General features: G+C 45.4%; 2 pseudogenes across 4 annotated transcripts in view; both read right to left on the bottom strand.

Moving 5' to 3' along the window:
- LOC309360052 (beta-1,3-galactosyltransferase 2 pseudogene) overlaps positions 1-18190 on the bottom strand; it is a 96738-nt pseudogene extending 78548 nt beyond the window's left edge. Inside the window, exon 1 of the transcript XR_014173415.1 lies at positions 18126-18190. The product of XR_014173415.1 is annotated as a beta-1,3-galactosyltransferase 2 pseudogene (transcript). The remainder of the gene's footprint in view (positions 1-18125) is intronic.
- Positions 1-21485, bottom strand: part of LOC309360048 (beta-1,3-galactosyltransferase 1 pseudogene) — a 101259-nt pseudogene extending 79774 nt beyond the window's left edge. For all 3 annotated transcript variants that reach the window (XR_014173414.1, XR_014173417.1, XR_014173419.1), the window contains exons 1-2: positions 21307-21485; positions 10150-11932 (exon numbers count right to left, since the gene is read on the bottom strand). The product of XR_014173414.1 is annotated as a beta-1,3-galactosyltransferase 1 pseudogene (transcript). The remainder of the gene's footprint in view (positions 1-10149; positions 11933-21306) is intronic.
- Positions 21486-27346: the final 5861 nt, after the last annotated feature.

A 27346-nucleotide genomic window follows, 5' to 3' on the forward strand; every position in this document is an offset into this window, starting at 1 on the left:
TTACCTCGCTCCGCACCCCCAATATTTTATTCAAGTTGGCATCCCCGCCCCCTTGGTCACAATAATATGAGATCCAAGTGTCGCCTCCCCTCTCCTTCCTGCCCTCATACATTAGACTGGTCCTGTTTGTCGGTAGCCCAGCGTTGCCAAGGTGAGAGAACTTTTGTTTGTCCTGTGGAAAACTCTATGGCATCAAGCTGGAATAATAGAGGATAAGTTACTTAGCAACCAAGGAAGCATTAGAACAATCTGATTTAACTAAGGTTAGATCACCCCACATGCGTGACATGAGTGCTCCTCACCAAAATTGTAATGTTTTAGACCAGTGTTTCCCAAACAGCTGTTTTTGGACTACAACTCCCATCAATCCCTGGCCACTGGTCCTGCTAGCTAGGGATGATGGGTGTTGTAGAGCAGTGTTTCCCAACCTTTTTTGGGCAAAGGCACACTTGTTTCATGAAAAAAATCTCGAGGCACACCACCATTAGAAAATGTTAAAAAATTTAACTCTGTGCCTATATTGACTACCATATTTTTCGCCCCATAGGACGCACCGCCCCATAAGACGCACCTAATTTTTTGGGGGGAGAATAAAGAAAAAAAAAATGTTCCCCTCCCCAGGCACGGGGCAGGCGCGGGGGAAGCCCAAGCTTCCCCCGACCCCAGCCCCCAGAACAGCCTGATATCCGCAAACCTAGGGAGCCACACTGGTCTCCCCAGGCTTGCGGAGAGGTGCGTGAAGCCCGGGGGCGCTCTTCAGCGCGCACCAGGCTTCGGGATGCAGGCAGCTCTGCGCTACCCTCCAGAGCCCCGTGCGGCTTCGCGCTGGGATCCGGGGGGTGGCGCGGAGCTGCAAGAAGCCCTGGAGCGCAGGCAGCTTCGCACCACCCTCCGGAGCCCCGCGCGGCTTCGCGCCAGGATCCAGAGGGTGGTGCAGAGCTGCAGGAAGCCCTGGAGCCCAGGTAGCTCCGCGCCACCCTCCGGAGCCCCGCGCGGCTTCGCGCCGGGATCCGGGGGGTGGCGCGGAGCTGCAAGAAGCCCTGGAGCGCAGGCAGCTCCGCACCACCCTCCGCAGCCCCGCGCGGCTTTGCGCCGGGATCCGGGGGGTGGCGCGGAGCTGCAAGAAGCCCTGGAGCGCAGGCAGCTCCGCACCACCCTCCGCAGCCCCGCGCGGCTTCGCGCCGGTATCCGGGGGGTGGCGCGGAGCTGCAAGAAGCCCTGGAGCCCAGGTAGCTCCACGCCACCCTCCGGAGCCCCGCGCGGCTTCGCGCCGGGATCCGGGGGGTGGCGCAGAGCTGCAAGAAGCCCTGGAGCGCAGGCAGCTCCGTGCCACCCTCCGCAGCCTCCTCCAAAGGGCGCCCCGCGCTCCGCGCTGCAGGCTGCCGCCCGCAAGCCTTGCGCGCGGGGGGGGGAGTTCCCCCAGGCGCCCAAGGTTTGCGGACAGCTGCGCGAAGCACGGGGCGTCTTCCAAAGGGCGCCCCGCGCTCCGCGCTGCAGGCTGCCGCCCGCAAGCCTTGCGCGCGGGGGGGGAGTTCCCTCTCCCGCCTCGCTCCCGCGGCACACCAGGCAAGGTCTCACGGCACACTGGTGTGCCGCGGAACACCGGTTGGGAAACACTGTTGTAGAGGCTTGTTGGTTTAGAGGCTTGTTGTGGGCAATACATAGCCCCATGCCTAGTATCCTCCACAAATTTGTGGCGTCTGATTATCACGCTTGGGGTGGATGTGATTGCAGAATGAAGCGCTGGAAGTGATCTGGACAAACATTTGTTCCAGGAAAGATGCCACCAAGGGGTTCTGCAACCTCCCATCTACACTAAACTATAAAGCCCCCAGTGCTGTAACCTTTTCTCATAGAGAAGTCACTCCAATTCCTTGCTCATTTGGGTTGTCCGTTTCTGATTCCCTCCCCACCCCCCAGATCTGCAGTACAGTGGTACCTCAGGTTAAGTACTTAATTCGTTCCAGAGGTCTGTTCTTAACCTGAAACTGTTCTTAACCTGAAGCACCACTTTAGCTAATGGGGTCTCCTGCTGCTGCCGCGCCGCCTGATCCCAATTTCTGTTCTTATCCTGAAACAAAGTTCTTAACCTGAAGCACTATTTCTGGGTTAGTGGAGTGTGTAACCTGAAGCATATGTAACCTGAAGCATATGTAACCCAAGGTACCACTGTATGCTTTATACTCACATTGCAGGGGGCTGGACTAGATGACTCTTGGGGTCCCTTCCAACTCTACGATTCTGTGAGGTGAGGCAACCAGTACTGTATGCAGCATTCCAAGTGGTTGTTGCAACAGAAATTCGTATAACAATATTATGATATTCACATTTTAGTTTTCATCTCCTTTCCTAATGATCCACAACATGGAATTCTCCTGTTTCACAGTATTCCAGAATGTCTTTATTTTTTAAAAAAGCACAAAAATCCCTTCCTGTAAATCGTAAGATTCAGAGAAAAATAACAGGCCACCCCAATCTCCGAGTCCAGGGATCTTGGCATGCTGTACACAGGGTCTGTGCTCCCTTTTGGACTATTAAGATGAGCTGACAGACATTTGATTCAGCAGTGTAAAAATGTGCACCAACCTGATTTTTCTGGACCTGGGCATCCTGGGGAGATAAGCCCTTAAGCCCAGTCATCAACTCATCAGGGAAGTCATCAATTGACAGAGAGGAGTGGTTTCTCCAGCTTATGCGTGTTAGTGGGCAGGAAAAGAAAAGGTTGAGGAAAAGAAAAGGTTGGATGATGTAGGCTGATGCAGAATTGTTTTCTTCAAGCTGTTTTCAAAGAGACACAGAGAGGACTGTTTGGCTGCCGCTGAATCTAGTTGTGCGCTTCTGTAGCAAGCAAGCAAGCCTCTACTGAGATGTGAATGCTGGGAATCCCTCCAATGTAGACTCAAGTTGCATATATATACGTAAATAAATAATTCTCAAAAGTACTGATCAAACAGGGCACCCACCACCCCATAACATCAACCTCCTCCCAAGGCACACATTTGACCCAGAGGTACCGACAGAAAGGAAAAGTACACAACTTTGCTGTAAAATGAAATAACAGAAAATGTAAGTAGAGGCATTTAGAACAAATCAAAGCAGATAATATAATACTTTTAGCCCAACCCGGCAGTTTCCAGTTCCTCAGGAATTCCCCAGGCTTCCTCCTCCCTCCTCCTTTGTGCATAGTTCAGCCAGAGCTGCATCTCAAAGGTAGCTTTCAAACACACCAACAGTTACCAGAGCAATTCTTTTTTTAAAAATCACATTAAATAGTAAAAAATCATAAACACGCAAAAAAGCACTGTGCTACAAAATCCATTGCTAAGACCAGCGGGAAAAGTAAAAGAGTCTCAGATAACAGGCTCAAACCTCTGCCCTGCTCCCCCGGTGGGCAGCTGCTTGCATGGTCTTTTGTCCTGGGGCCTCCACAGAGTTCCTTGTCTTGGTATCATCACAAATTTCTCGGTCCAAGTAAATTAATCTTCCTGGACCTCATCTGTTTTCCTTTGGCCTCGCCTCTGGCTGTGGGTCAGAAGCTCTAAACTCGCACCCCAGTCCCGAAACAATCTCTGCAGCGACATCAAGACACAATTCCAGGATCAAATTTGCTTTCTCACTAGCACACCCTCCAGCATTTCTCTATTGAAAACAAAGACATGATGTCCTATTCCATAATAATCATTTTATTATTTATACCCTGCCCATCTGACTGGGTTGTCCCAGCCACTCTGGGCAGCTTCCAGCATATATAAAAACATAATAAAACAAACATTTAAAAACATCCCTATACTGGGCTGCCTTCAAATGTCTTCTAAAGGTTGTACGGTATAGTTACTTATTTCCTTGGCTCGGGGGTCGCATAACTCCATACCCTCCAATATTTCTTCGATGAAGATAGGGACGTGCTAAGGAAAAGCATGACATTCCGGGATCAAATCAAAAACCGGGATGGCTTCTGTAAATCTGGGACTGTCCCTGGAAAATAAGGACACTTGGACGGGCTGCTAGGGGTCCTCTCCATCTTTCTACATCCTGGCCCAGTCCATCCACAGCCCCAAACCACAGATCAGAGTCCTGCCCCCAGTCCATTGGCCCAGACCCCCTTCTCTCTCTCTCTCTCTCTCTCTCTCTCTCTCTCTCTCTCTCTCTCTCTCTCTCTCTCTCTCTCTCTCTGCTTAATCTCAACTTATCTGAAGCACTTCATGGGACCCAACCAAGGCAGGTAACCCTCCCACAGACCAATTCAAGGACATTTGAAGTTCATTTTTTATAAATACTATTATGTACTGAAGTTCTCACCCTGGGCCAGCAGGATCTTGGATGTGGTCGGGTGAAGGCTGGAGGCATCTATAAGATAGCCCAGGAACTCCACCCTACCACATCCAAGATCTACAGTATCCCTCTGCTGGCCCAGGGTGAAAAATTCAGTACGTAACAAATACCATATTAGATTAATGTATGGTTAACTACAACAACAATTCCCCCCCCCTTTTTTTAAATATACAGATATTGACAGATATTGAGTCGGAACGGTTTCAGAGAGAGACAGAGTTAACTGTGGTTAAGAAAGTCAAATACCTAGGGGTAAACATAACAGCAAAAAATCTGAGTCTGTTTAAAGATAACTATGAAAAATGTTGGTCTGAAATTAAGAGAGACTTGGATAGCTGGTCAAAATTAAGACTTTCATTGTTAGGTCGAATAGCTGCTATCAAGATGAATGTATTGCCAAAAATGTTGTTTTTGTTTCAGACATTGCAGATTGTAGATAAAACGGAGTGCTTCCGGAAGTGGCAGAAAGATATCTCTAAATTTGTCTGGCAGGGCAAAAAGCCCAGAATTAAGTTTAAGATACTAACGGACGCAAAAGAAAGAGGGGGCTTTGCCCTGCCAGACTTAAAGTTGTACTATGAAGCCGCAGCTTTCTGCTGGCTAAAAGATTGGCTACTTCTTGAGGACACGGACGTGCTGGATTTGGAAGGTTTTAACAATGCATTTGGATGGCATGCATACTTATGGTATGATAAGGTTAAGATTAACAAGGTCTTTAAGAACCATATTGTCAGAAAAGCAATATTTAATGTCTGGACAAGATACAAAGACTTATTAGAGAACAAAACACCGAGGTGGCTGTCACCCTTGGAGGCTAAGGCCCGAAAAAGACCTAATATGGAGGCCAATTGGCCAAAATATTGGGAAATACTAGAAAGAGATGGAGACAATTGGAAACTGCAGAGTTTAGAGAAAATGAAAGATAAAGTGCGAGACTGGTTACACTATGCTCAGATTAAAGAAGTGTTTAAGAATGATAAAAAGTTAGGATTCCAGGTGGAGAAATCGAAATTGGAAACAGAATTGTTAGAACCTAAGACCAAGGTACTTTCAAAAATGTATAACTTGCTGCTGAAATGGAACACACAAGACGAAACGGTTAAATCGGCTATGATAAAGTGGGCCCAGGATATTGGGCACAACATTATGTTTGAGGACTGGGAAAGGTTATGGACCACTGGGCTGAACTTCACAGCATGTAATGCTCTGAAGGAAAATGTAATGAAAATGATATATAGATGGTACATGACCCCAGTGAAATTGGCTAAAATATACCATTCGTCTGATAATAAATGTTGGAAATGTAAGGAAAATGAAGGAACATTCTTTCACCTCTGGTGGACCTGTCCTAGAGTGAAGGCCTTCTGGGAAATGATATATAATGAGTTAAAAAAGGTGTTTAAGTATACCTTCACCAAGAAACCAGAGGCCTTCCTTCTGGGCATGGTCGGCCAGAACGTGTTAAAGAAGGACAGAACATTTTTTATGTATGCTACAACGGCGGCAAGGATACTTATTTCTAAGAACTGGAAAACCCAAGATCTACCCACACTGGAAGAATGGCAGATGCAGCTGATGGACTATATGCAATTAGCTGAGATGACGGGCAGAATCCGTGACCTGGGAGAGGAGAGGGTTGAAGAAGACTGGAAGAAATTCAAGATTTATTTACAAAAGTATTGTAATTTGGTTGAATCTTAACAAGGAAGTCAGAGTAGAAATAACTGTCTACCATTAAATTACAATTTTATATTTGAGTTTAACCTAAATATTGGATTTAAGATCATAAACAAGATGATAATTTGCTTGGAAAAATTTGTTTGTAATGATGAAAGTGGAAGCGGGAGACGTGAGGGAGTCCACAATAGAATGAAGGGATGTTATGAAACTTATTTTGTTTGTTAAATATGCATTTGTATGAAAAAAAACTCAATAAAAAATTATATATAAAAAAAAATATACACAGTATCTTCTTGTTGATCTCTTTTGCTTTCGACATGGGTATTATTTCTTGTTTCTTCTTTTTTGTGTGTCTCCTCTTACTCTGTGCACTTGTAATAAAAACAAAAACAGTTTTCCTTCTGTTTATGTCACCCAAGCTGAAACCCTAAACCTTTTCTTTCCCTGCCAACTAACACACATATTAAGGAGGAGTCTCACCCCTCCCTGTTTCACACAGGCTTAGTCCTATTGATGACTTCCCTGATGAGTTGATCACTGGATTGAACAGCTTACCTCCCAGGAATTGTTGTAAACAAAATCTGCCCTTATGGGGAGCACAAGAGCCCTTATAGAGTTCTTTATAGGTTCTCCATCAGTATGAGAAAATAACGGAGGCCAACCAGAGAATATTGAGAAGCAAAGCAGCTAGTAAGCCTGATCTTTATTGAACTGTTGCAACAGGGTGCTCCCCTCACATCAGTGGCGTAGCGTGGGTTGTCAGCACCCGGGGCAAGGCAAGTAATTTGCACCCCCTAACCCGTGGATTTGCGCCCCCTAACCCATGGATTTGTGCCTCCTAACCCTAACCCCCAGATGTTGCGCCCAGTGCGGCCGGCCCCCCTTGCACCCCCCACACTACGCCACTGACTCACATGCAGGAAAAGAGGAGGACTAAGAATGAAGGTGTGCCTGCCCTTATATAGACATTTTAAATTCCCTGCCCTGGAACTCAAGACCACCCCTCCATACATCATACATACATCACAGAAGGGGTGTAACCCAAGACCACCCCCCACAAACATCATACCTATATCACAGAAAAGGCGGTCTACAACAGAAATTTGAATGTTGTTGTTTTTCCTGTCTGTCAGGTTACCTGATAATGCCTTATCTGATTGCCTTTCCCGGTAGTCTGGCCATTCCTTTGAGATGTTGATCACCCAATTCCTGAGACAATGGGAAGGTTCCCTCACCCCCCCCCCCTTGCAGAGAAAACATTTGGTCAGTTTGGGATTCAAAATGGTTTCAGGATGTCTTCCTGTGCTGCTCCAGACATGTGGTGCACATATCTATGTACGTGCTTGGTTGTTACATTTATGAACATTTATTATATATATATAAGACCTTAATTTTTTTATTTCAGAATGCTCTGACAATATGTGAGGAATGAGGAAGAACAAGAAGCCAAAATGTTTAAGAAAGGAAATCTTACCGTAAGATTAGCTCCAAATACTTTCCAAATCTACTCCAGTATGCTACTGGTGCAGGCATTCAGATATTATCATAAAAGTATCTCTAAGCTTCTTTTTCTAATAGCAAGGATTTACTTAGCTCAAAATCCCTTCCCCTTGATATCATCCACATCATGGGTAGGCAAACTAAGGCCCGGGGGCCGGATCCGGCCCAATTGCCTTCTAAATCTGGCCCACGGACGGTCCGGGAATCAGCGTGTTTTTACATGAGTAGAATGTGTCCTTTTACAGTATTTAAAATGCATCTCTGGGTTATTTGTGGGGCATAGGAAGTGGTTCTTTTTCTTTTTTAAAAAAATATAGTCAAGCCCCCCACAAGGTCTGAGGGACGGTGGACCGGCCCCCTGCTGAAAAAATTTGCTGACCCCTGATCCACATCCTCCTAGCTATGGGGCCAATATGCTGGTCCATCTCTCCCTCCACATCTTACTTGCACCAGGCTACTGATCCAATCAACAACACCAAAAACCTTGCATTTTCACTTGCCAACAGAAAAGGGATATTCAAAAAGGTGGCTCTGATTGTTCTGTAGCAGCAGATTTACATTGGCGTATTTAGAAATTCTTGTAGCTGGTTGCTGTAATTTTTGTATTTATTATTTTCCTTGTTCTCCACCCCCCACCCCAAATACCTTATGTGAAATCTTGCCTGGAGAACTTAAACATTTGCCACTTGGGTAGTATTTGGGTTTGTCCCAAATAAAAGTTTTGCTGAACTGAGGATTCTGACATTTTTACTGTGTATTTCCCTGTTTAGGGAAGTTCTTAATGTCTGATGTTTTATTGTGTTTTTAATATTCTGTTGAGAGCTGCCCAGAGTGTCTGGGGAAACCCAGTCAGATGGGCGGGGTATAAATAATAAATTATTATTATATAATGTTATTATTATTTTATAATTGCTTCTTTCAAAATTTTGTTGGCATGGATGGCCCTTGCAAGGGCCTAAAACATGATGCTTCAATTAAGAGGATCAACAACGTTCTAATTCTATCAGTGTTGGATTGTCTTTTAATGAGTGTGGCATCTTCCAAGGATGGGGAGAGCTTCCAGAAGGCAACTCCAGGCAGTGCAGCAGAACAGAGAGAGATTGTGCAGTTAAATGAGGACCTGAAGCTTGAGATACAGAGAGATTTGTGCTTGCCTATGAGACTTGCTTTCTCAAGAACAACCAACCCCAGAGTTCCTTGTGCATAATAGACTGCATGGAGGAACCGTCAGTGAAAGGCTGGTGAAATTGATCCCAGGGGGACAGTAGAAGACAGGGCTGCCGCTTTACAGGCCCAAAATATAGAGGTCTACTTGACACCCACACAGCCATGGCATGCTGTAAATGTAGTTCACAGCTGTTTCTGATTAGCTTTCTCAGAATTTTCCTCCCAAAAGGTTCATTTGGGTTCTTACTAACAAAAATCAGCAACGTGTTTTATGGGTGTTTTGGGCAACGCCAATAACTGGCAGAAGCCGAAAGAAGTTTCAGTAAGTGAAAATGTTGTTGGAGACTGACAATTTCATTGTATCTGTGACCTGGAACTTATTCCCACCCGGAGTCTATTCTGGGGTGGCCACGAGAAACCTGGCAAGTGGCTTTCTTATATACTACGAGCTAGTAAAACACTTATCAGATTGTATCATTGTAATCAATGCATTATTTTAGACTCTACGTTTCTCCCACTTAGCGGCCCGCAAAGCAACTTACAATAAAGAAACACAAACAATACTAAAAAAACAAGATACAGATATATAAATAAATCAGTTTAATAAAATCACAATAAAACAAAAGACATAGATTATATGAATTAAATAGGGAACAACAGGGTTTTTCCTACACAGGCATTTAAGTCTCTGGCCAACATTATAAGACAAGTGAAAAAGGCATTCAGTAAAAAAAATCAAGTCTGTTCTTGGGATCACCAACGTAGCTCCAAGGGCGCTACAAGACCCATTAAGACCCCCCAGCCCCTACCAATTTTTAACAACGAACTAGGGTCTTTTGGCTTAGGGGAAGGTTGGCTGATATGTGCTGCCTGCTTTCTAATGCTTTTTATTTGTTTTGCGGGGTGTAGGTGTTTTAGGGTTGGGGGGTTCTGGGAATTCCCAGTTCTTCCTCCTCCAAAACCTAGGTGCATATTATAGTCTGGTGCATCTTATAAAGCGAAAAATATGGTACTTTTTCTGAATGCCCTTCCCTGGTTGAGGATTCACCTTTTCCTTCCTTTTCAACCTTTTCTCAGCCTTCAAAGAGAACAGGGAATGGCTGGGTTAACATCTTTATGGTGATTCATGTATAAATAATGCTGCGTTGTGTCTTGGGAGAAGCTCTTTGAAAACAGACAGTGTATGTGTGTGTGCATATATATATATATTTATATATATGAAAAAGCAACAGAAGATGACAAATAAGTCTTTTGCACAACTGGCAACAACCCAAAGAGGCAGGTCCTAAAGTGGAGTATGGCTTCTTACTGTGAAGGAAACGTCTACTGATCTGCTTTAAATTATTCTGAAGATGATCAGGTTGCATTTCAACATGTTGGAACAGGTGAACTCTGCATTGCCCTAGTGTAGGGTTTGCAGACACAAAAATTGTTTTAGTTGCCATATTTCAAGAGGTAAACATACAGAACTGCTTGCACACAAAAATTTTATATATATTTAAAAACCCAAAATCCCGAACAATTGCTTTAAAATGTAAAATTGCCCCTGGATGGGCATGTAGGACCCCAAAAAGAGGATATTTCCAGGAATTCCTGGATGTTTGGCAACCCTATGCCTAGTGCCACACCTACATGGCTGGAGGGTTGCTCTCTTCCAGTAGGTGAGGTGGTGGCTGTGATGATCTCAAAATCCTGAGGTTGTCAATTTGGCACATTAGTAGCACAGTGGTCAGTTCAGAGCAGACCAAACAAGTTGCTATGGGCAGCTGCAGAGATTCTACGGGGAGGAGAGCAGTGTGAATGGCAACGAACCACACGGCACGATGAGCATGTTATGTGGGGCCAGCTCGCTTCTGAGGGCATAAATACCGATTTTGATAAGCACAGAATCTCCCTTCTTCTCTGAGCCATCCTTCCCTTTCCTCATTGCAATTTGTTGGCTTGGATTTGTCCATTGTACAGGAACATGCCCACATGTTGCCAGTCCTCTGTGCCAACTTCTCCACAAGAGGCTGTGTGTCTGTTCACCTCCCTCCCTTTTAATTCTTGCAAGTCTGGTTCTGGTCCTGAAAGCCAGGCCAAATCTGCAGCAGCTCCTCTGGCCCGTAGTGATGCACCACCACCACCTTGGAGAACTTGCACTTCTCATACTTGACTTTGTACACGTTGAAGAGACCCCAGGGGCTTTCTGTCACACTGAGGCCCAGCTCATGCAGGCAGATTCCCATGAAGGCATCTTCCATGTTAATGACCCTGATGGTCTTTGCTACCTGGTAGATCTTCTTGGCCAGATCCGCAGAGAACACATACCCTGGGCCTGCGCAGTAGGGTGGGTAGGTCTCATTGGGGTACACCGCCCGTGGCACATACCACTTGTAGGCCTTGTCACGCAGTGGCTTTGTTTTCCAGTAGATGTACCCTGTCATGTAGTTCTTCTTGGGTGGCAGGTGAGGCTGCAGCAGGTGGGACACCATGTAGTTCACATTGAGAAAGATGTCACTGTCTGCCTTCACCACGTAGGTGGCATTGGGGCAGAACTTGCTTATCCACTCCATGCCCATCAGAGTCTTCAGGGTAAGGTTGTTGTAGGTATCCAGGAAGTCCTGCTGAATAATGTCTTTGTGGATGGAACTCTCCTCTTCCAAAAGAGCCTGGAGCGGGTATCCAAATTTTGGGTGTACACCCGTCAGAAAAAGACGAAGAATGGAAATCCCAGGCACCGAGCTCTCGTTGCCCCATGTCTGCCGGATGGCCTGCCTCGTGGCAAAATCCTGGGGCTCAGTTATCACCAGCAGGATCAAGAAAGGGCTCCTCTCCAGGCATTTCTTTGGCTCGTTGAGAAGGAACTTATAATCAGTGGAATAGACAACCTCCAAGGGATGCCGCTTGGCCACTGGTGCTGGTGGGGAAATCAGACCAGAGGGCTTGGTCTCCTTTGTCCTCTCCAGTGCAGATTCCCATTCAAATACCATGGCACTTTTACGAGTGTCTGCAGAATCTGGGCTGCCCTTGAGCTTGATGTCGTGTGGCGTGGAAAGTGTCTCAAGCGACTCCCATTCATTCTTCGCAACAAGTAGGAAAAGGAAAGCAGAGCAGGAAATGAAGAGGACCACAGTGGGCAAATTCTGCAGCTGGGTCATGAACATCTTCCTGGCACCTTCCATACTTTTGGTGGGCAGAAGGAGGGCAATGGCAGACTGTATGTGGGTGGGGGAGAGATCCTGGCCACCTCTATGCTGCTTCCAAAGACAATCTGCAAAAGAGAAACCCAGTGAAAGGGAGATGAATTCTGTTCTGTTGTGTGTGTGTGTGTGTGTGTGTGTGTGTGTGTGTGTGTGTGTGTGTGTGTGCACGCACACAAGGGGAGCTTTTGGCATAAGCCTGGTCACACGGAGAATCAGTCTGCCAACTGCCAACACACTCAAACCCTGCTCATAACACCTGCCTTCTTGCCCTTGCAATCTGTTTCTGGAAGGAAAATATGCACTCTCAGAGATTGGCATTATTCACTCAACCCATCTATTTACAGATCCATTGGAACCCGTATAAAGTGTTAGATGAGTTTGTGGGTGCCAGACTCCTGAATTCCTGGATCCAGTAAGTGTTAAAATATAAGCCAGACCAGCTTCCTGATGAGGTAATCACCTGGGTGATAAGCCATTAAAGGAAAAGAAAGGGAAGGGGCTCTGTCTGAGACAGCAAATGGGTGGGGCCCCTCCCCCAGCCACCCCCAGCTAGAAAGACAAAGTTAAAGTTTGGGGGACTGTGGTGTGAACTAGAGGGAAAGCTGCAGGCTGGAAAGGCACAGAGGCAGAACATGATGTTTGATTTCTGCTGGGATCCACAGCTGTGGCTACAGGAGAAACAATAACTTCTTGGGGTGATTATGCTCCTCTCCATCATAGGCTCACTTCCAAAAGGAAACACAAACTCTGGGTAAAGTGCTCAGCTGGGTGTGTGCCAGGGTGTTTGGTAAGCTGGAACAATTGCCATTGTGCTACATGGAATTCCTCCCTGTATTTCCAAATTAGGCCATAAAAAAGTTAGAATGCACCGAAAGAGCAGCAGCACAAAGAAAAATTCAGCAGGTGCAGGAGGCAAATTGAGCAATACAGGTAGTCTCAACACGTTTAGAGCGCTAAGTTATTCTTCTGAAACAGGAATAGCTTACATGGTGTACATGTGATGCTAAAATGGCAGACTTTATACACGTTTGGTGGAATTGTTTAATGATTGCTAAATTCTATCTCAGAATCTTATGACAGCTTTTGTGTCTCTCTCAGAGGATGGGTTGGATCCAACCTTAGTAATACTCAGTGTAGACTCATTTTAATTAATGGACGTGACTATCTTAGGCCCATTCATTTCAGTGGGTATACTCTATGTTGAACTTTGTTGAACACAACCCTAATGTTGTTGAAATTTATAGGGAGAAGGAGCTCTGTTTTGGATATGTTGTTGTTGGTTAAGCTATAAACCTCAGTTGTACAAGAGAGTATGGCATATTGCCCTTGTGGAAAATTTGACTCACAAATGAAGGCTGGGAAGAACAAAGAACAAAGATACCTTTGTGGGAGACTGGTGGTGCTTCATTTCATTTAAGAGTTTTCCAGAAAACCAAAGATCAATTCCAAAGGTTTATACTAACTTAATAATATCACTTAATAATAATAATGTGTTTTACAGATGTGTATACGTCGGATGTATGGGTTGTTTGGGCAGGGGTAGTATCACGTCATGCTCCTTCTGGAATAGTTTGTCCACCATTGGTCCCCACCCTCCATTCAGGGTGGGTTCCTAGAAGCTATCAGCATGCGACAGCAGCCACACCTCAGGAAAATACTTTGATTGCTGGCTAAACCGGGTGAGGGTTGTTGATGGGTCTCAAACCCTCTGTGACTTAAGTACTTTCCTTGCATGTGAAGACAGGCAGCCCATCTAGGAGAAGGAAAACTCTGATCCTAAACCTCCACTGCATTGTGGGATATCTTTAGGAGAAGAAAAGGCTAAAGAGTAACCCCTATACAAATCCCAAGTGGAGTCCCTAAGGTGGTTGTATGTCTCCTTCCGGCAACTGTGGTGTATGTATGGGAATACAGGTTTCCACAATGTATTTTGGGGAGTTTCTGGAGAAATTTTAAAAAAGCAGAGGGGAACTATTAACTACAAAGCCCTGATAACAAAAGAATATGCCCTTTTACCCTTCAGTGGCTAATTAAAATATAGAGTACAGTGGTACCTCGGGTTACATACGCTTCAGGTTACAGACTCCGCTAACCCAGAAATAGTACCTTGGGTTAAGAACTTTGCTTCAGGATGAGAACAGAAATCGTGCTCCGGCAGCGCGGCGGCAGCAAGAGGCCCCCATTAGCTAAAGTGGTGCTTCAGGTTAAGAACAGTTTCAGGTTAAGAACGGACCTCTGGAGCAAATTAAGTACTTAACCCGAGGTACCACTGTATTTGCAAGCATAAGTAAATTAATTTACATGACAACTAGTACAAATCTCAAATTTAACCTGGGCCTAGGTGACCCTGGAATGGGAAAAGGAGTGTGTGTGTGTGTGTGTGTGTGAGAGAGAGAGAGCACCAATATTAATATTTGTTCTCTTATCATGTCCAGTAGTTTTATCTCAGTAGTATAAGATAAATATAAAAGCTCTGTTGCACTGCTGCCATCACCTTTTCACTAAACCGTAAGTGCAATGTTCATAGTGCAACGACTGACTCAGCAACCACAGGATCCTGGAGTTCTGAGCCAGGATCCTGGAAGACCAGAGATAACTAAGGAAGCTGAAGCAGCTGCAGAATCTTTGACCTCTCCTGCCCTGTAGTTACAGGAAACCAAGATTCCAGCAGAAGGTCAGGTGGGGACAGATCCTTTTCTTCTTTTTCCCGTCACTTACTCAGTCTCCATTAATAAGTACTTTGACTGCCAATGGCAAGCCGCAATCACAATAGCAGCGGTCTGGTATTTCCTCAAGGAAAATGAATGATCCTGGAGGAAAGTGACCAGCCCAAGATAACATCGTCATAGATATTTACCCAAGGAAGAGAGAGACACCTATAGGGTAAAGGTCTGGAATTTGGTGATGAAGAATTTAAGAATGAATGAAAACCACAAATCCGTCATGGTTACGCAGAACTTGTGTACAGTGGATCACTGCCAATGTCACTTACAGGAGCCACGTAATAGGTCTACGCATGGCAGGGCAAGAGGAAAGGAAGCCCAGAGGGGACTGTAAGCAAACTAGAACCGGTGTCTGTCCCTCTGCACAAACATGGAATGCCCCCCTCTGAGCACAATTCAAAGTGTTGGTGCTGACCTTTAAAGCCCTAAACCGCCTCAGTCCAGTACACCTGAAGTAGCGTCTCCACCCCCATTGTTCTGCCTGGATACTGAGGTCCAGCTCCAAGGGCCTTCTGGCGGTTCCCTCACTGCGAGAAGTGAAGCTATAGGGAACCAGGCAGAGGGCCTTCTTGGTAGTGGAGCCTGCCCGGTGGAACACCCTCCCATCAGATGTCAAGGAAATAAACAACTATCTGACTTACGTAGAAAACATTTGAAGGCAGCCCTGTTTAGGGAAGTTTTTAATGTTTGATGTTTTGTCGTGTTTTTAATATGTATGGGGTATAAATAATAAATTATTATTATTATTATTATTATTATTATTATTATTATTATTATTATTATTAATGCCCCTGCTGGATGAGGGACATAACCCAATATCTCTTCTTGTACAATCGTTCTCTTGACATACACCTTCTGAGTGGGAATAGGACCATTCTTAATTCCACTTGGGCCGGCAGAGCCTGAAAATGTATTAGCGCAGTGGTTCTACCATCGTTGTGCTGGTGGAGCCCCTATGTTGGTGGCTCAAAGGGGTGGAGGTGGAGACATGGTGGGGTTGGAGCAGAGTATGTCCACGGAGTTATGCTTGCTCAGAATGTGCTCCCTCCCCCTACCTTGTTGGGGTAAAGCTACAAAAGGTCTGGTACCCATTGGAACATTCCCTTTGAAATCAATGGGCTGCTCTCCTCTCTATCTCCATTGGAGGACAGGAGTCTAACGCAAGCACCAATCACAGCACAGCCCCAGGGACGTAGAAGACCAACCAGGGGACACAGGAATTGATGACCTCGGGAGAGGGGAGGCTATGCCACTTTGCCTCACAGCCCACGGGAACTCAAATGGACAGGCACCTTGAAGAAGAGCCAAGGCAACAACAAAATAGGCGAGGGGGTGGGTGGGGGGAGTAACACTTGGCTTCTTCTTCTTCTTGGATTCTCCAAACCACTGCAGCTCTGTTTAAATATGTTGCAGGCAGAGATGCCCACTAAGAACCTTGACTCCACTGCTGCAAATGAGGATTCCCACACATTTGTGACTCCTCCTAGAACTGCACCCAGGGAAACACCATTGGAACCAAGCGACTGCTAATAATTTTAATAATTTAATAATAATAATTTATTATTTGTACCCCGCCCATCTGGCTGGGTTTCCCCAGCCACTCTGGGCGGCTTCCATAGAAACCAAAAATACAGTAAAATATCACAGATTAAAAACTTCCCTGAACAGGGTTGCCTTAAGATGTCTTCCGAATGTCAGGTAGTTATTTATCGCTTTGACATCTGCTCTTCCCAGATTGGTCAAGCCAGGAGAGTAGCCATCCCTAGTAAACCCAATATGAACCAAAGGGGATCCTCCATTAGAGGGCCTTTAACCTTCATATGTCCTAGTTGGTAAGGGAAGGATCCTGTCTCACTCTGGAATTATATTCATCCTGGAGGGAGGGTATGCATCTATCCCACTATTTAAGAGCATCAGCTATAGATGGAAGCAAAGAGTCCCTGGCCGAGATTTGGGGGAGGATATTTAAACTGTTGCATGTCGAACCTGTTCCCAAAACCAAACAGGTACAGGCATTTTCATGCGGTCCAGTTAAAATAATAGAATCATGGAGTTGGAAGGGACCACAAGGGTCCCTTAGTCCAACTCCCTGCAGCGCAGGAATCTTTTTGCCCAACGTGGGACTCAAACCCACAACCTTGAGATTGGTTCAGCATCCCCACCCACTGGCTGCACAAAACTGCCTGTATTCTCTCACTTGACACCTGCTTGGTTTTCCTGATCAACATCATTTCCCCAAGCACCCCTTTCCTTGACCTGCTTTTCCTCTGGTTGGGCTCTGGTTAGGACCCAGAAGCTACCATAAAAAAGCAGCTGGGCGATGGTAGCTTTTTTGGGGAAAGGACATGTAGGCATGGTTCATCACTCTCTTCTTGCCCAAAGCTTTCCCCCTTTCATTTGCCCCTTTTGCGCTATACGTGTTTGGCGTGGCCTGTGATCTGACCCGTGGCATTGGTCATCTAGCCTGGCACCCACCCACCTGGGCAGAGGAGAGAGAAGAGGAGATGTGGAGAAGGGGTCTTGGTCCAAGATGCATTCAGTAAACCCTCCTGGCCCTTCATATTCAGGCCATGTGAGGGCAAATTGGCTACCATATGCTTCACTTTGGGCTGCCCAGAATAATCAGCCAGGAGGTTTATATGGGCAACAGGAGCCCTAGATTCTCTGGTATCTGACTTCTGGTTCAATTCGCATTGCTGGACTGGCCAACGATAGGGCTGGGAGATACCTCAGAGTTACCATCTTGCCCCATTCTTCTTTCCCATTAAGCTGGATCTCAGGAACTGTAAAGGTAAAGGTAAAGGGACCCCTGACCATTAGGTCCAGTCGTGACCGACTCTGGGGTTGCGGTGCTCATCTTGGCCGAGGGAGCCGGCGTACAGCTTCTGGGTCATGTGGCCATCATGACTAAGCCTCTTCTGGCGAACCAGATCAGCACATGGAAATGCTGTTTACCTTCCCGCCGGAGCGGTACCTATTTATCTACTTGCACTTTGACGTGCTTTCAAACTGCTAGGTTGGCAGGAGCAGGGACCGAGCAACGGGAGCTCACCCCCTCGCGGGGATTCGAACCGCCGACCTTCTGATCAGCAAATCCTAGGCTCTGTGGTTTAACCCACAGCGCCACCTGCGTCCCTACCTCAGGAACTGTAGGCTTTTATTATTTCAAAGGGAAAGCAGTCATGATCCCTTCCACCTCTACAGTTCTCTGAGACTATTATTCTACTGCAACCACTGAGGGCTTTTTCCAAAGTGCACAGCCTAACCAAATCAAGTGTGAAGAAAACATCCTCTGTTCCCTTTTAGGACTATTGCCTAGTCAGTGGTAGATTTGGGGGTCTCAAATTTCCGCGGTGCCCTGTGTGATGCCAGTTTGGTGTCCCCTGCTTCTCGAGGCTCCATTCCCAGGGTGGCCGAACCTCTAAATCTGCCGCTGGCCTAGTAACAGTTCAATCACACACACACCCTTCCCCTTTTCTTTTTGGTTAACGTCCACCCTGAACAAGAATTCTGATGAACTTAGAAGCTTGCTCATTACTTTCAATCCATCTTAATAAAGGAGCTTTGCTGCTGTCGCTCTTTGGATTTTATCTCATGGGCCGCTATGGACCAATAGGTGTGCCTGTATTGCTTTCAGATTCACAGTGATTAATATGTTCCTTTCTCTAGTTCTGTTCTTCATGTTATTTGTTTAAAAGGATCTCCTCTTGCTTTCACCCTATTGTTAAATATAGTTTTTGATAAACAATTTCTTTATAGGTCTTAATTACTTGAGAGCATTTTGCTGAGATTTTTTTTTGCTACCTTTGCCCTTTTCCACACTTCAATCCTGGCTCCAGTACAACTTGAGCTAACTGGCTTGCCTTTACTGCAGAAGAAGCAACAGCTGGACAACAAATCTAAGCCGACAACCACCTGCCCCATCAGGCCTCATCGTATTTCCCTTCTGTTGCTGCAGCTTTCTGCTGAATGTGGAGAAATGGTCCAGGCACACCTATTGTGCTTGTTTTCGGGTGGTCCCACCTTGCACTGAAGCAGAATGGTGAAAAATCTGATTTGAGCCAAGTAACAGAGTAGGAGCAGGGAGCCCCGGAATGAAATCTCTGCACGTATTTGAGAAAGTGAAAATCCGGACACAAAAGTTGTTGAGTTGTTGAGCCACTTCTGATAGGGGTTGCCATATGTCCAGATTTCCCTGGACATTTCAGGGATTTCAGCCAGGACGCTGTCCCCGACAGCTGAATTCCCGATATGTGCAGAAACCCTGCCTAGCACAAGCCTCACACCCTCTGAGATAGGCAACAATGTGGAATCACTCACTTTCCCCCCTTTCCTTCCCTGTTTTGTGTGCCTGCAAGAGCAAACTTATATTATAATTATTAAATACAGCTGCCTTGTGGAAGATCTCTTCTGCACAAGTGAGCTGTTTTAAAAATTATTTTTAAATTTCCAGGAACCTGCATCCTTTTCTATTGGCTAACAGAAGCAAAATGGAAAGGGGGGGTGTTTTTTTTTTTGTGTGTGTGTGTGTGTGTGTGTGTGTGTGTGTGTGTGTAGGGATAGATGGGATCATAGAAATGGCACCAAAACCCACCGCCACAATGCGATTTTTGTATTGGATTTACTTCCCATTTTGGGATTTTCCTTGTTGAAAATCCATTGGCTGCCAGTTGGATGGGGGAAATGTCATGTTCACGGCACCCAAAATACCAATCATAAATTGAAAAAACCAGTTTAACGGGATGAGGAAAGGATTAGCAGAAAGAAACTGAATACTAGGAGTTCAAAGCTAGGATGGTCATTCGAAAAGGGTCACAGGAAGAAAGGTTCAGTGACAAATAAAATAGACTCATAAAGTATTCAACAAAGGAAAGGGCAGGGTTTTTTTTAACAATGAAGATACAGGAGCAAGTGTTTTGAAAAGAAGCTCTATTGTTCTTCCAAAGTGGACTTTAGCTGCAGTGGTGTAGCAGCGTTTGCTGGGGCCCGGGGCCACGGAGGATGAACGGAGCCTGTTGTGCCAGCCCAGCCCTCACCAGCAGCACCAAGTGGGACTGTGCTGCACTGCCTGCCTGCCTGCCTGCCTGCCTGTGCAGGGGGGAGCCCAGCTGGTCGATGCAGCCCTTGATGGGCAAATTCCCCTGATGCCCGTGGAGAGGAGTGCCAGACCAGGCCACTCTGGGGTCACCCCTTGCCCACCTCCCTTTGTCTATGCCTGTGCCAGCTCACTGTCCAAGCAAGGAGTGGGTGAGCACTGGCCAGGCAACCATTCAGTGAGGGGGCCAGGGATGTGACAGTGAGACCATCCTGGAATTAGGAGCCCAGAGACCCCCCAGCAGCAGGCAGGGTGAGACAGGGATCCCTGAATGGGGATGCCTGGTTTGTGCCCCCTCAAAATTGTGCTGCCAGGGCCATGCCCCCCTGCCTCCCCCCACACTACACCTCTGTTTAGCTGACCAGGCTCTTAAAATGTATCAGCACTGCCAGTTGCTATTGATATTTCTTTGCCCGAATCCTACACACCACCTGACCCTTCTTGCTGCTTCCATCGTGTGGCATCACCGCACCATAAGACCCCTACCTTCTGGGTCCTGCAGTTTGCACTGTTGTGTTTTGCACATGAGAGGGAGAAGGAAGACACAACAGTCAGCACTTCAGGGAGTGGAAAAGGCTAGCTTGGTCCCCAGCTTCCATCTATTTGCAGCTTTCCCCGTGCATACTTTTACACTGTGAGCTCTTTGGGGCAGGTACCTTTGGATTTGCTTCTTATGCACCATGAATTAGTTAACAGCCTCCCAAAGTTACTAGGTAACATAATAAACACATAAATTGCTAGGCTGGCTTTTTACTTGGAGGGGAGGGGGACAAATGAAGCATTTCATCCCATCTGTACCAAACCTGAGTAAAAATGTGGTTAGCAACCAGAACAGGGTTGCCATACGTCCGAAATTTCCCAGACATACTCGGAATACTGCAGTTGGAAGCAGTGTCCAGGCAGAAATGTAAAATTCAGACGTATGACAACCCATGTTGGCAGTGTCATTTTTGTCGATTTTGCTTTAAAAAAGCTCAAAAACATTGGGGTTTTTGCAATTTTGCCAAAAAACTCAACAAACAACTTTCCCCTCCAAAAACTCAACAACTTTGCCCTCCCCAAAAAATTCAACAACTGCCCCCCCCCAAAAAAAACACTTCAGCAACTTTCACTGTTTGAAATATGGCAACCTTAGACTAGGTCTCCTCCACAGTCAGTATAAAAACACAAGGGGCTGCCATATGAGAGACAGAGTGTTCAGCCCCCAGCAGTCATTTGTGTTTTTCATTTGGTTTTCTAATAACTTTACTTACTTTCTGTATGGTATAGGTGTAAAGAGTGTCTTTTTCCTTTTTCCTTTGTTTGTTCTCTCTCTTTCTGTAATAATTCAATAAAAAAACCAAGAAAAAAAGCACAAGGGCCTGCCACATGAGGGGCAGAGTGCTCAGCCCCCAGCAGCCCCCATCTCACTCACCTGCATACAGCTCCTTGTCACCTTTGGTGACCAAGCAGATGGTTAAATAAATACATGCCTGCTCTATGAAACACCTTTGCCATCATTTATTTCAAGGAAATCTCATTCAGTGTTCCAGGTATTTGTTCTCTCCCTCCTTGAGGGCCTTTTTACCCCTCTCCCATTCTCCTCTCTGAGGTGCCTTTTGCGGCATCTCAGGTGAGCACTTACCTGCCCGAGGTGCTCTTCACTCAAGGTTGCCGCCTGCCTTTGACAGAATACTCTGGCTGCATGTCAGCTGCAATTTACCTTTCCCCGGGGAGGGTGTGGCACAAGGGGAAGGGACAACGCCTATGTCATCCAACTAACACAGAGGGGAGGGAGCAGGGACTCTGCTCCCAGGAGAGTCTTTTTTCCAGGACCATTGAGGCACCTGGAAGGACTCACCACCTGCATGCCAATCCCATGCTGAATCTCTCTCACACACACCAAAAAAGAACAGTCCCTCAGAACCCAAAGCCAAACACAAGAACAAGATGAAAGGGATAAAATTATTTTATATAAATGAATTTTATATAAAGGGATGCGGGTGGCGCTGTGGTCTAAACCACAGAGCCTAGGGCTTGCTGATCAGAAGGTCGGCGGTTCTGCCAACCTAGCAGTTCGAAAGCATGTCAAAGTGCAAGTAGATAAATAGGTACCACTCCGGTGGGAAGGTAAATGATGTTTCCGTGCGCTGCTCTGGTTTCGCCAGAGTTGGCTTAGTCATGCTGGCCACATGACCTGGAAGCTGTACGCTGGCTCCCTCGGCCAATAAAGCGAGATGAGTGCCACAAGCCCAGAGTTGTCCGCGACTGGACCTACCGGTAACCGTCAGGGGACTGTTTATATAAATTAGATACATGTGCCAATAGGTGTTAACATAATGCATACCCATCCATCATTTCTCCAAATAGGGGATGCCCTGTTCATTTATGTATTTATTTACTACTACTACTACTACTATTATTATTATTATTATTATTATTATTATTATTATTATTATATTTATTATTATATTTATTATTATATTTATTATTATATTTATATCCTGCTCTGGGTGATTTCCAACATATAAAAATAATAATAATATAACATTAAACATTTAAAAACTTCCCTATACTTAGCTGATTCAGATGTCTTCTAAAGGTTGTCAGTTACAGTGGTACCTTGGTTTTTGAGTGTCTCGGAAGCAGAATGTTTCGGTTTTCGAACGCCGAAAACTCAGAAGTAAATGCTTCCATTTTCGAACGTGCCTTGGAAGTTAAACGGCTTCCACTGTGTTTTTTAAATTTTCTCCACTGACTTTGCAGACTGCAAAGTCTGCAACCTTTGCGCCTCAGTTGTCAAACGTTTCAGAAGTTGAACGGTCTTCTGAAATGTATTGCGTTCAACAACTGAACTACCACTGTACTTATCTCTTTGGCTCAGGGGTCGCATAACTCCATACCCTCCAACATTTCTCTGATGAAAATAGGGATGTCTTAAGGAAAAGCGGGACATTCGAAGATCAAATCAGAAACCAGGATGGCTTCTGTAAATCCGGGAATGTCCCTGGAAAATATGAACATAGTTGAGGGTCTGCATAATGCTGTATCCCAAAGCAATCATAATATGAAATATACATTCCAAACAAGTTGTGCTTGAAAAGACCAGGATAGGTAATAGAATTGGTGGTGCCCATTACCCAGCAGCAAAACAAATATGACATTATCCAAGCAATGAAAAATTTCCATGAAAGTCAAGGGGCTTTTCTGCCTGAAGCAAAGGGCAAGAAGATGCCCTTCCACTTCATGTATAAAAGCTCAGCAGACCATTGAATCTGATTTACACATCCTCCATTGCACCTTGAGGTCAGTGGCCCAGTTTAGTGTGTGCAGGACAGGCTGCCCAGCGTACAAACACAGAGAGCTTTCTCCACTAACAGACCCTCCATATTTCCGCCTGAGGCAGCTGCCTCACTCTTTCCTCATGGCAGGTCCGGCCTTACTCTTGAGTCAGATGTGCAAAATACAACAAAGGGATACGTAAATAAGCCCACCCATTTATTTTTCCCCACAGTAGTTCTTATTAAAGCTTAAAAGAACATATACAAATGTTAATATCAACTGCAAAATAACTTTTTACAATGAAAAAAAGCATGAAAAAACAAAAATAAAGGAACAAGAAAGAAGAAGAAAAAAAAGAAGGGGATTCTGATTCTTCATCTGTCAGCTATATATAAAAAAATATTCAAAACATGCACTCCAAGGTAACATCCAACTATTCCACTTATAAAACAATATTTTATTTGGTCCACAAACCCAGATATCACAAATTCAAGCCCACCAACTTCCGGCTAGAATAAGTTATTTATAATGGGGAACTTTACTTCATAAGAGGTTTGTTCTGAACCAAATCCCTCCCCCTTCATTTAGGGCTTATTCTGGCTTGAAATACATTGGGGCTCACCCATCACACACCCCAGGCCTATTTTGCACACCTTTCTCAATTATTTTTTGAATCTGTACTTGTCTGCAAAACATTGCAGCATTCTTAGAGACCTTTGGAGGGTATTCCTCTAAGTGCTCTGGCACCTCAGAGGTCACTTGGTAAAAATGGGTTGGATGAGGATTCAGCTGGAACCAACCCTACCTTGAAGCACACTAAAAATCAATTTGCCGCCACTTTCCGGAACAAAGAGCTGCCCAGCTTTTAAATATTGAGAGACTATATCAATTGGAGAAACTGGAGCATCACCTGAGTTTCTCAGACCCTCCAAGTGTCCCTGTGTTCCAGGGACGTCCCTGATTTAGAGAAGCCATCCCAGTTTCTGATTTCACCCTGGAATGTCCCACTTTTCCTTACGATGTCCCTATTTGGAGGGTATGGAGTTATCCGACCCCAGAGCCATCTGAAGGCAATCCTGTATAGGGAAGGTTTTTTAAAAAAATGTTTAATGTATTATTATGTTTTTATATACATTGGAAGCTGCCCATAGTGGCTGGGGCAACCCAGTAAGACGTGTAGGATATAAATTGTAAAATTATCGTTATGGAATGGGACCTCCCTATTTTCATCAGAGAAATGTTGGAGGGTATGGTTTCTGCCAGTTTTCAACCTCTAGTCACCCCCACAAGAGTTAGGGTACACTTTCTCTGTGGCTTGGCTGAAAGAATAAAGAGACTAATGTGAGATGAAGTAAGATGAGATTAATTTAAACATATAATAATTCTGGACCAGAACACATTGGTTTACCAACATGAGGTTTATTATGCAGATTCCACATTCAAGGCAATAAAAAGGAAATAATCATATAATAAAACATTTGTTTTTGCTTCCCGTACTTGACCCAATTGGCAGGCTACATAGGCTATTGTATTTTTCCGTGTATAACATGCCCCATGTATAAGACAACCCCTATTTTTTTGGCTGGAGGAGACTCTTCAGAGTCTCATGGACTGCAAGAAGATCAAACTTCTCCATTCTGAAGGAAATCAGCCCTGAGTGCTCACTGGAAGGACAGATCCTGAAGCTGAGGCTCCAATACTTTGGCCACCTCATGAGAAGACTCCCTGGAAAAGACCCTGATGTTGGGAAAGATCACAAGGAGAAGGGGACGACAGAGGACGAGATGGTTGGACAGTGTTCTCAAAGCTACCAGCATGAGTTTGACCAAACTGTGGAGACAGTGGAAGACAGGAGTGCCTGGCGTGCTCTGGCCCAGGGGGTCACGAAGAAACAACAACAACATTTTTTTGGCCCGAAACAAAAACGGGGGTGGGGGAGATTGTTGAGCTTCTTTTGTTGTTGAGCTTCTTTTGGGCAGGATTCTCCAACACAAAAGGAAGCAATTACGATTCCTGCCTCATAATGGGGTGAGAGTTCCACAGTTTGAAGTGAAGTACTTTCTTTTATCTGTCCTAAATCTTCCAACATTCAGCTTCACTGAACATCCACAAGTTCAAGTGTTATTAGAGAGGGAGAAAAGGCTTTGTCAATGTGCTTTCTCTATGCTATGCAAAATGTTCATAAACTGCTGGAAGGAGCAGGTCTACAGCTTGAGGGTTCTTCTGAATTGGACCCTGTCACTCAGGAGCAATCACAATTGGTAAAACTTGGAATAAGAAGGAAGAAAGCTTGCAAGAATTGACATCTTCACTGTGGTGATGCATCCAAGGCAGGAGAGATTTAGATTCCCCATAGTTTTCAATTTATTTTTGCTCTGCCAGAGTAACAGAGCAAAATTTATTTTCTTTACAGATACACGTGCCCAAATATTTTAGTTATCAAGGGGAAACGTTGAAGCTAGCTAAGTTGCAAATCAGATTTTGCTTCATTCGTCTTCAGACCAGCCACATTTCCATATCCCTCTCATTCTCCCCAAACTTCAGGCATCATTTCCTCTGGGTTAGACAATAAAAGCACAATTTCATGTGAGAACAAAGTGATCATGTGGACTTTAACCTTGTATATCAACACTCCAAAACTTCACATTGTGTTTTATTTATGCTGTTAAGGGTTCAATGGAAAGAGCAAATAACAGTGGATAACCCTTTTCATTTATACTTTAGCAAAAAAAAAAAAAAAGGAAAAAAGTTCATACTGATGAAAAACTGTGTCAATAAACCACCTACCACTATTATGTTCTACTACCAAAGCCTTTACACATTCAGCTCTGCCCTGTTACAGCATAAGTCTCTATAGGATTGCTGCTCTTGCTGTATTCTTAAAGGGCAACATCCCTGAGTGGCTTCTTCTCAGAGCATTCAGACTGTTACGACTTTGGGGTGGGAAAGTCGGCTCCATGGCAAGACCCTCCTGACTCCTGGATCCAGCAAGTGTTATAATCTAAGCCAGGCTCGCTTTCTGTGTTGAGGTTGATGAACCATTACGGGAAACAAAGGAAAGTTGATCCATGTGAGACAGGTAATGAGTGGGGCACCTTCTCTCAGCTGGCTTGTAGGACTGGGTGGTAGTTAGAAAAAGACAAAGGCGACCAGAGATGAATGGCTGATGAAGATGATGGACTACGCAGAAATGGCAAAAATGACCAGGAAAATCAGAAACCAGGAAGAGAAGAACTTTAAGAAATAATGGGGAAAATTTTAAATGTATTTAAGAGAACACTGTAAACAACTAAAGACTTTGGCAGGATTTGAATAATGCTTGTGATGTATGAAAAACTATGGTAAAAATGGCTTCCCGGGCCCAGAGAGAAGCCTTGACTGGCTGGCCATTGCTCCATCCCCTGGGATGGCCGCCGAGGCTACAGGGCTCCCGGCCGGCCCTGGTTTGAATCAGCCAATCGGCGGCGGCCTGGGGGCGGAGCCAGAGGCCAGGTAAGGATGCTCCTGCCGACAAAGCCCTTGCAGTCGTTTTTGGAGCATCACCCACCCAACCCTTGCTCTAATTGTTTATGGTTGTTGCAGGTTAATCTTTTGCTTTTCAGGTCTGCGGGCGTCGCACGATGGTTGCTGTTTCCTAGAGCCGGGAAGGAATTCCCTTGCTCTGCAGGTTTTGCCTTCCCTGTAGCAATTGTCACAGCTTTGGCAGTTTTAGGCCTGGGGCTGTATTCTTTAGTCCATCAGCAGAATGGAGGAGTAGCGTGATTACGAACCCATCACACGGCCATGTTAGCAGGGCCCCGTTAGAGAGGTTTTGCTGTGAGACACTGGCCATGAGTGTTTGGTGTATGGTCAAACTGAGGTACTGGGGAGATCTGGGGGTCTGTAGGAGCCTCTTTGAATGAGACACTGGGGTTCTGTTAAAACCCTTGGCTCACAAAGGCTCCCTTTTGTTCATAAAAGACACAAACAGCCAAGTTGCTGCTTTGTCGCTGGAGACACTGAAGAAAAGATTGTATGGCAGTTGGGAAGGACTACGGAAGGACTGTGTCCAATGGGCGTTCGCCAACAACCCTCTGCAGATGTTTTGGAGCTTCCAATTGGACTGCGTGTGTATTCTTTGTTTTGTATACCCTATAAAAAGTCTTAGTGGACAACACCTGGGGTTCAGTGTCAGGGACGAACCAGAGGTTTCAAGTCCCCTGGGCAAGAAGTGGATGAGCTGCCCGAGGGGGAGAGAGAGTAAGAGTAAGAGTAAGGAGAGAGCAGTTGGAATAAGCCAAGAGCAGGAGGCAGAAAGGGCTGTGAGCCGGGATTTGTCATTTTATGAGTTGTTGGAAGGGCAAACCCAGGCCTCAGCAGAGATCTGAACTGAGTGACTCTGATGGATGATACGATGTGCTTAT

This window comes from Podarcis melisellensis, assembly GCF_964234715.1.
Source record: "Podarcis melisellensis genome assembly, chromosome: 17".
In the NCBI taxonomy this organism is placed as follows: Eukaryota; Metazoa; Chordata; class Lepidosauria; order Squamata; family Lacertidae; genus Podarcis; species Podarcis melisellensis.